This window comes from Carlito syrichta, unplaced genomic scaffold (genome assembly GCF_000164805.1).
Source record: "Carlito syrichta isolate Samal-C Ts95f unplaced genomic scaffold, Tarsius_syrichta-2.0.1 Scaffold288575, whole genome shotgun sequence".
NCBI classification, from domain to species: domain Eukaryota; kingdom Metazoa; phylum Chordata; class Mammalia; order Primates; family Tarsiidae; genus Carlito; species Carlito syrichta.
The window spans coordinates 40,057-50,098 of record NW_007232671.1 but is presented as its reverse complement, the minus strand read 5'-3'; the positions used below and the strand labels follow the sequence as shown (position 1 = coordinate 50,098).

Below are 10,042 nucleotides of genomic sequence, written 5' to 3'. Positions count from 1 at the left end.
AGTAGAAATTCAATTGGAAAACCAATTTCATTTTTAAAAAGTTAAATAAACAGTTTTAAAATCAGTATTTGTCTGAAGCCAATACAGAATTCATCAGCATTACTTTTTAAAACTCTTTGCAATGAGATCTTTTTTAAAATTTGATTTTATATACGTGGGATACAATTTAGGGTTAGGTACATAAGTGGTCATCATACAGGTAAAATTTGGGCCTCCCTTTGGCCCCCACTTTGCCTGATTTGAGATTGGGTACACTTATTGATGTTATGTGCCCTCACCCCTTCCCTGACTGTATCCTACTACTGCCAATTCCTTTCTTATAGTATTGCAATAGGATTTCCTAAAAGTAAAATACCTTAACATAAATCTATGTTTTAGAAAAATCTAACATAACTTCTTCCATATTTAATAGCATCTGAAAGGTAAGAGTTATTATTTTTCAAATGTAATAGACAAACTACACTTGAGAAAAAAATGTAATACTCTTTCTGAAATACTAAAAAGATACCAAATTATTGTGTGCTCTTTAAAGGATCACATATGGCCTATAGTGGGTTTGAAAAAACACAAGATTCAATGTTATAATTCAATCACTATCATTTTAATCAGTAGGCATATTAATATCATATATACTTTTTAAAACATATTTTTAAACGCTTTGTTTTACAATATATCAAGAACACATAGTAGGCTGTCATTTTGACTGTGTAAGAAACATGATCAGAATCCTGCTAAAGTAAAAGAAAAATTCCTTATTTTTAATCATTCACATTCAGTAGTAGTGAAAATGCTCTATGTACACATCAGCTCTGAACAACACATTTCATTTGCTTCAAACCTGCTATGCTATTGCTGTTTTGATGATTGCATAGTTCAATATAAAAAGGCATCCCACTCAGATTTTCAATAATAAGTGTGATTAGGCAGATAACTTCCCAATCATAAAAGCTCTTATTTTAAGACAAGTATTATGCAAATACAGCATGGAAATCAGACTTGCTGTAATTGCGATGAAAAAACAACCCTAAGAACACTGCACATGTGACACCTATTGCATTTTTATGCACTTGTTTTACATTCCCTGACTTTCTCCCTCCTCTTTGAAGTGCTAGATTAAAGTGTAATTACACTGGAAAGTTACTAACAGGCTTAATGTGAGAGAACTATGTATTTAAGAAAGCAAGACTTTCAGATAAAATATCTCCAAATAGTTTTCATTTTATATGTTTCCTCAATCTTTCTTATAAAGAGGGAGTGTTTTATGTGCAACACCTGCAAATAAAAATAAATCTACATTTCATTCAAGCCCAATTAAATATATCAAATATTAAAAAAATAAGGCAAGCTACAATGGCAGCAGTGATTCTCAGGGCAGAATGTGCAAAATCCAATATTGTGTTATCTATTTACATCACTGTGATCAGAAAACAAATGTGACAAAACTCCCTCTCCCATTCCACTTGAACTGATTCCCCGAAATCCCAACACACATCTCCTGTGGTGTTCAAGTTGTCATCAATTTGCATGACACCCAGTTCACTCAACCTTTTCTTCTTCTGGCCTTTGTGAGTGCAGCAACTTGTTCATTTACAATTTAACAATTTTCCCCAACTTGCTCCGAAAGGTCAGATCTTTTATCAATTGCACATTGAATCAGTTTTTCTAGATCCACTCTTTCAGCTGCATCTGTCTCTACACTTGTATGAGTTTTAAGTGCTTTATATTCTGGTAAAACAAATTATAACAAATAAAGTTAAATATACAAGCTAACCCAACTAAAACATGTATATCTCTATACAGTCTGTTAGAGCTTTCAAGCTTTTTCTGCCAAGGATTCCTGCTGTCATCTAGCTGCATTTTACACATTCTTCACCATAAGAATCTCAATGAGCAGCTGTCTTGCCTTTTATGCCAAGGTTTCCTGACCCTCATCCAAGATTACCAATTTTCAACTCTTTACATCCTTTTCATCCTAGAATCTCATTTACTCAGTAGACATTTCCTGGATATTTACTATCTGCTAAGCACTGTTGCTAGGAGCTAGGATGGAAAGATTAATAAGACAGTGCTACTTTTCTTAAATGAACCCCCAATCTAGCAGCTAATTCTAGATGGGCCTCATGATCCCCACCCGCTGGTACTACTTTCATGACTATTAAAAAGCAAAATGCTTTTGCATTGTAATTTTGCAATGTAATTAAGGTTGTGAATCAGTTTTCTCCAGCTGGTGGTAAAAGAGGAAGTCAGAGAGACTCAAAGTATGGGAAATTTGCTTTGAGGGAGGTTCTCTGTCACTGAAACAGAGGGGGCCATGGGTCAAGGACCTGAGAGCAGTTTCTAGGAGCTGAGTGCAAGCCCCAGCTAACAGTCAGCAAAAAAACAAAGACCTCAGTCTTGTGTCCTAAAGGAATGAATTCTGCCAATAAATTACATGAATGAGCTTGGAAGCAGATTCCTCCACCAGAGTTTTCAGGAAAGAGTCCTGCCTGGCTGACACCCCAATCTCACCTTTGTGAGATCTGTGGGGAAATAAAAAACTGGGATAAAATACACCTGGGAGCAGATCCTGAAGGATGACAAAGACTACTCTCTAAACTCCTTTTTCAGTCTGAGAAAGCTGATTAAACAAATAAATAAACAAGCAAACTGCTTTAAACTTTCCTCATTCACAGCAATGCTTAATCCTTCTCTATGACTGAGATTTAAGAGTGATCTGCATGAGAAATTGAAGTTTGAAGTTCTCAAATTCCCACTTACTTAGCTCAACTTTGCTGACAAGAAAGGTAGGTGACAAGGAGATATCTACCTCTACCAAAAAAAAAAAAAAAAAAAAAAAAGAGGCAAACTCCACTGTCCTCTCTAGTAAACACAACCTCAACCTGGCACATTCGTTTCAATATCTTTATCTTTAACAAATGCCAGCAGAAGCCACCATTGCTATCACACACTCATTCTTATCTTACACATTTATAGAATGCCAACCATGATAAGAAGGGAAGTGCTGGACCACAGAAATCACATCAAGGTTTTGAGTGAACAGTTCATCTTGATGACCTTGAAATTTTTTCACCCCAAGATTTTACGAAGTTATGGCTTTACCAAGTTTCTCTGCATGCCCAAGCATATTCCAGCAATCTTTTTTTTTTTTTTGAGTTGGAGTCTCACTCTGTCACCTAGACTGGAGTGCGGTGGCCGCTACCGACCACTGCTGGGCTCCGGTGATCCTTCCACCTCAGCCTTCCAATAGCTGGAACTACAGGCGTGCGCTACATGCCCGGCTGACTTTTGATTTATTGTAGAAATGAGGTCTCACCAAGTTGCCCAGGCGGGTCTCGAACCCGCGGGCTCAGGCAATCCACTCACCTCAGCCTCCCAAAACACTGGGATTACAGGCTGAGCCACCAAGCCCGGCTCCAGCAATCTTTTTTAAGGAAATGAGGAAGACTCAGATTCTTAATCAGAGTTAAATGCTGAAATTAAGTAAATTATATTTGGTTTTTATATTTTAAAATTACTAAATATAGCATACTTCCAGTCCCATCTTGGGCATTTTCTTGCATATCAGAGAAAATTGTTGGGCTTCACCAAGACAATCCCATAGCCTTCATTATTATGTATAATATTATTCACTGTAGATATTTTGGGAATATCATAGTGTTCATCTAAGAAGTCCTATGCCGTTGAAAACAAATGTTATAAGGAACTGTCATATTCAACACTGCTTTAAAAATCTTTTTTCATGTTATTCTAAAAATAAACTAGAAAAGCTGTGCTTATTAATATGTTGTAGTACAGTCTGAGTTCTGAGTGACACAGCATTCCTGTCATTTCTGCAGATCTAGAGCAACAGTGCATTCTCACAAGACTTTCAATCATTAACCTCTGAGATTACTAAAATTTACATAGTTTTCATACTTTTCAAAGCCAGAAAACAATACAACTCAAAAATGGGAATTTAACAAGATGTTATTTCTTAGGTGAAATCAATCTGTCCATTGGAAAGAGGTTGTTTCAGGTGATGCACACCTTAATACGGGTCTCTTCCTTGCATAGATCCCACTGTCACTCAGAGTACACTTATTCTCAGAAGCACCAGTACCCTACAAGTTACAATTTGAGACAATGACAGTCAGTTTTAAATAAGCAGGACTACAAGAGGTTTATTATAATCACTTCTTAGCCTCAAATGCAAAGTACAAAGAAAAAATGTTTTACAGATAAGTTGTGGTAGGTAATTTTAGTCAACATTTCCATTTGTTCCATTTCTGGCAAGTTGTTGATCATTTATCACTTTCAAAAACTACACATACAGAGTGTCACAAGAGTGTCAACACTTGATTCCTGTACCACTCTCTTTCATTATAGATAAATCAGTTTTCTCACTCTGCCCCCACAAAACGAATTCTTTAAAAACTTTACTGAAAGATGCACATGTTCTCTCAGAGATAATTAGTTGCAGAAAAGTATTTAAGTTTAGTAAAATGCTGTTAATTTGAGGACAGAAACAAGACCCTACATTTTTAAAAACACTTCAGTTTTAAAATAGCCCAACTCAATTTAAAAATCACTTCTGAAGGAGGAGAGAGACCTAACAAGGCGCTGGAAAGGGCGGCTGATGGAGCTCACAGATCTGATCTCTGTGAATGGCAGATCAACTACTCAGGGCTGGATTGTGGTCCACAGGAAATATCCTGAGAGCACAAGCCTCAGAAGGACCTGACGAGTGCTGAGTTCCAGGTGCCCCATCCCCTACCCTGACCCAATCATGGGACAAAGAGTGTGGCCAAAAAAGGACGAGGAAGAATCCAAAGAGATCAGTGGTGAGTCCAGCCTGACATAAACCCCCTCCTCCCCAGCAATCCTCTGAACATCAGACCCACATAGCTGGACCACGACCGAGAGGGACAAAACCAGATGGAGCCTGGACATCAGTCACAATAGGAGAACCCCATTCCAGGATAGGCTTGGCTGGGGCAACCTTGTGAGAGTGCGTACCTGGGGAAGAGAATATCCTGTACATCCCCAATAGAGATCTCCCTGCCTATACAAGAGTGGGAAGGGAGGACTGCAGCCCCACTCACCTCCACTGCCCGTCCTCCTTCCTTGCTTCCCTGAGAAGTGAAAGAGGTGGCTCTGCAGGAGAGATCTGATTAGAGGAACAATTACAGAGCCTGCCAGAAGAGGACAGGTTTTGTTTGTTTGTTTTTTCTCTTTGTTTTTTGTTTTGTTCTGTTTTGTTTTTTAAATTTTTAATTATTTTTCAATTTTAAAAATTTTCTGACTGCTTGCTAGTTCATCTATTTTAAAAATATTTTTCCTTTGTGCATGAATGTGTATGTGAGGCTTTGACCTGAATCCCCTCCCTAAATTTCTTTTTCTTCTTTCCCCATTTCTTTCTGCCTTTATTTGTCATTCTCTGTTTATGTATGTATGTGAATAATTGAGTGCTCATCTTTTGATTTTGTTGTTGGTTTTTGCTCTTTTGAGTATTTTTTAAATACTATTTTTTACACTTTAAGGAGTGTGTCAATATATGTGTGAGGGTTCCACCTGAATACCCCCCCCTTTGTTTTTCCCCTTTTTTCTTATTCTCCCCCCTTTGGTGTTTTTGTCTTTCTTCTCTCTTCACTTTGTACTAGACACGTATTTGTGTGTTTAGTTTTCTTGGGTTTTTTCTGTTGTTGTGCTTTGTTTTGTCTTGCTTTGTTGTTACTGCAGATTGTTTTGTAGTGTGGGTTGGCTTCTCCTTTGCATCATCATATAGAGTGCTGGTGGGGAGTGGATCTCAGGGAAAACATACCACAATAAGTGAACATTTTAATTTGTAAGTAGCATTTGACTCCTAGCACCCCATCCCCCATTTTGCTCAGATTTCAAAAACTACAAGAGACAGCAAAGCTTTCCATTCAATATCTTATTTGAAAATAGAACAAATCCAAAGCCCAGATCAGGGAAGAGTAGAGGACTGAGCAAACATCAGAAGGAAAGCCTCTCCCACTGACACTGAATAGCAGAACTAAAGAAAAAAAACAAGAGATCTGTCACAAATGAGGAAAAGTCAAAGGAAGACCTCAGGCAATTCCAAGTCTACCAAAGACAAAACTCCTGAGATCTCAGACCTTGGTGCCCAAACAATGGAAGTCACCAACGACTGGCCCCAGAATACGACTGGGATTAGGGAGGGGTTGGAAAGAGTGAACAAGACTCAAGAATGACAAGATGCAACATGGAAAGAACTTGTAACAGAGATTCTGGCAATAAAAAATTTCATCCAGGAAATAAATAACAAGATGACAAGCATGGAAAACAGAGTTAATCTAGCTGAAGAAAGGATCTCGAACTTGAAGACCAGAACATGGAATTAACCTGATCTGTAAAAAACATGGAAAGAAGACTCAGAAAGAAAGAACAAAGCCTACAAGAGATGAGTGATTATATCAAAAGACTGAACCCTCGCCTGATTGGCATCCCAGAAGAAGAAAGGGAAAATGAGAACAACTTGGAACAAATATTCTGGGAGGTTATCCAAGAAAACTTTCCCCATCTCACCAGAGATGTAACCAGCCAAGCACAAGAGATACAGAAAACCCCCATAAGACATCAAATGAGAAGACTAACCCCTAGACACATAGTAATTCACCTACACAAATTAGGCACAAAAGAAAAAATCCTAAAGGCAGCAAAACAGAAAGGTCAGACTACCAACTGGGGAAAACCAATCAGAATAGCAGCAGACCTATCGGCAGAAACACTATAGGCAAGAAGGGACTGGAGCCCTATATTCAAAGGTCCTCAAAGAGAAGCAATTTCAACCAAGAATTTCCTATTCAGCCTAGCTCAGCTTCATCAGTGATGGGGAATTAAAATACTTCCCAGATAATATCCAGTCCCTAAGAGATTATGCAGCTTCATGACCAGCTCTACAGGAGACACATAAAAAGGTATTAAGCACAGAAGAAAGAAAAAAAAAGAATCACCAAACACTTCCCAAGAGAACAGCTGAGCACAGAATCAACAGAGAATACAACACAACAAGAAACTTGAAAAGACACACATACATTAATCCCAAAGCCAAAAGAAAACAAGCAGAGAAAAAACTTTATAAGAACCTCATGACAGAGATAAACCCACACATTTCAGCAATTAGCCTTGAATGTAAATGGACTACAAGCACCACTGAAAAGGCACAGAATGGTGAACTGGATAAGAAACCATGACCCCATTATTTGCTGCATCCAGGAGACTCATCTCACTACAAGGGATGCACACAGACTCAAAGTTAAAGGATGGAAAATGAGTTTCCAGGCAAATGGATCACAAAAGAAGGCAGGACATGCAATCTTAATATCAGACAGAATAACCTTTAAGCTATCAAAAATTTAAAAAGATGCAAAAGGACACTACATAATGATAAAAGGTTCAATTCATCAACAAGAAATATCCATCCTACACATAAATGCACCCAACACAGGAACACCAGCATTTATAAAACAACTACTAGATAAACTAAAAAAGATATTGACTCTAACACTATTATAGCAGGGGACTTAAATACCTCACTGACAGCACTAGATAGATCATCAAGGCAAAAAATAAACAAGAAGATCCAGAACCTAAACTTGACCAAATGGACTTAGTGGATACCTACAGATTATTCCACCCAGCAACCACAGAATATACATTCTACTCAACACCACATGGAACATACTCCAAGATCCATCACATTCTTGGCCATAAATCAAGCATAAACAAATTCCATAAGGTTGAAATCTTGCCATGAACATTCTCAGATCACAGTGGAATAAAAATAAATATCAAAACCAGTAACATTTCCCCAAAGCCTCCAAAGACATGGACACTAAACAGCATGATGCTGAACAACAACTGGGTCAACACTGAAATCAAAGAAGAAATTGAAACATTTCTGGAAACAAATGAAAATGAAGAAACCTCTTACCAAAATCTCTGGGATGCCATGAAATCAGTTTCAAGAGGGGAATTTATATCGCAACGAGCACACATCAAGAAAATGGAAAGATCACAAATGGAGAGCTAACAAATCACCTAAGAGAACTAGAAAGAGAAAATCACCAAAACCCCAACTTTAGCAGAAGAATCCAAATCACAAAAATAAGAGACCAAATACAGGACATAGAGGACAAAAATATCATAGAAAACATAAACAAAACAAAAAGCTGGTTCTTTCAAAGAATTAACAAGATTGACGGGCCCCTAGCCAGAATGACCAAGCAAAAGAGAAAAAAAGCCCAAATAAACACAATCAGAAAAACAAAAGATCAAATCACAACTGACCTTGAAGAAATACGAAGGATTATCAGATTACTATGTACATCTATATGGAAACAAACTTGATAACCTAGATGAAATGGAGGACTTTATGACATCACACAACCTCCCTATGTTAAAACAAGAAGACATCGAGACACTAAATGGACTAATAACAACACAGGGAATTGACTCTGTCATATGACAACTACCTACCAAAAAAAAGCCCTGGACCGGATGGCTTTCCAGCAGAATTCTACAATTCTAGGTGATACCTAACCTACTGAAAGTATTCCAGGCAATTGAGAGAGATGGAATTCTCCCCAAACCATTTTATGAAGCTAACATCATACTGATACCCAAACTGGGTAAAGATCTCACAAAGAAAGAGAACTACAGGCCAATACCCCTTACGAACATAGATGCAAAAATCCTCAACAAGATTCTAGCAAATCGGATCCAAAAACACATCTCAAAAATCATCCACCATGACCAAGTAGGCTCATTCCCAGGATGCAGGGCTGGTTCAACATCCGCAAGATCATAAGTATAATTAAATACACCAACAGATGTAAAAACAAGAACCACATGATTATCTCATTAGATGCAGAAAAAGCTTTTGATAATATCCAGCATCCCTTTTTGATAAAAACCCTCAAACACCTAGGTATAGAAGGAACATACCTCAAAATAGTAAGCGCCATCTGCGACAAACCCACAGCTAAATGGACAGAAACTAGAAACATTTCCCCTGAAAAAGGCTGCCCTCTCTCACCTCTCTTGTTCAATACTGTGTTGGAAGTCCTAGCTCAGGCAATTAGACAAGAGAAGGAAATTAGGGGTATACAAATAGGAAAAGAGGAAGTCAAGTTATCCCTCTTTGCTGATGATATGAACCTATGTCTTGAAAATCCAAGATAATCTGTCAAAAAGCTGCTTTCACTGATAAAGGACTTTGGCAAAGTCTCAGGGTACAAAATAAATGCGCAAAACACAGTCGCATTCCTCTACACCAACAACTAGCAGGCAGAGAATCAAATAAAAAGCACAATCCCATTCACAATAGCCACCAAAAAATTGAATACCTCGGCATCTTCCTAACCAGAGAATTGAAAGACCTTTACAATGAGAACTACAAAACACTGCTTAAAGAAATCAAAGATGACACAAACAAATGGAAAAATATTCCATGCTCATGGATTGGAAGAATCAACATTGTTAAGATGTCCATCCTACCAAAGGCAATCTACAGATTCAATGCAATAGCCATTAAGTTACCAACATCATTCTTCTCAGATCTGGAAATGACAATACAAAAATTCATATGGAAACATAAACGACCACGAATAGTCAAAACAATCCTTAGCAAAAGAAACAAAGCAGGAGGTATCACACTTCCAGACTTCAAACTTTACCATAAGGCTACAGTAATCAAAACAGCCTGGTATTGGTACAAGAACAGGCACATAGACCAATGGAATAGGATAGAGATTCTGGAAGCAAAGCCTCAATTCCTCAACCAACTCATCTTTGAAAAAGTCTCCAACAACAACCACTGGTTAGAGGAGAACCTATTCAGTAAACAGTGCTGGGAAAACTGGCTGACCATGCGCAGAAGATTGAAACGGGACCCCTACCTATCACCATACACAAAAATTAACTCTAAATGGATCAAAGACCTAAACGTAAAACCTCAAACTATGAGAATCTCAGAAAGCACAGGAGATACCCTTATGAAAATTTGAACTGGGAACCA

The 10,042-nt window shown here is 37.8% G+C and overlaps 1 pseudogene; it reads right to left on the bottom strand.

Moving 5' to 3' along the window:
* Positions 1-1,420: 1,420 nt before the first annotated feature.
* Positions 1,421-10,042, bottom strand: part of LOC103255881 — a 32,671-nt pseudogene continuing 24,049 nt past the window's right edge.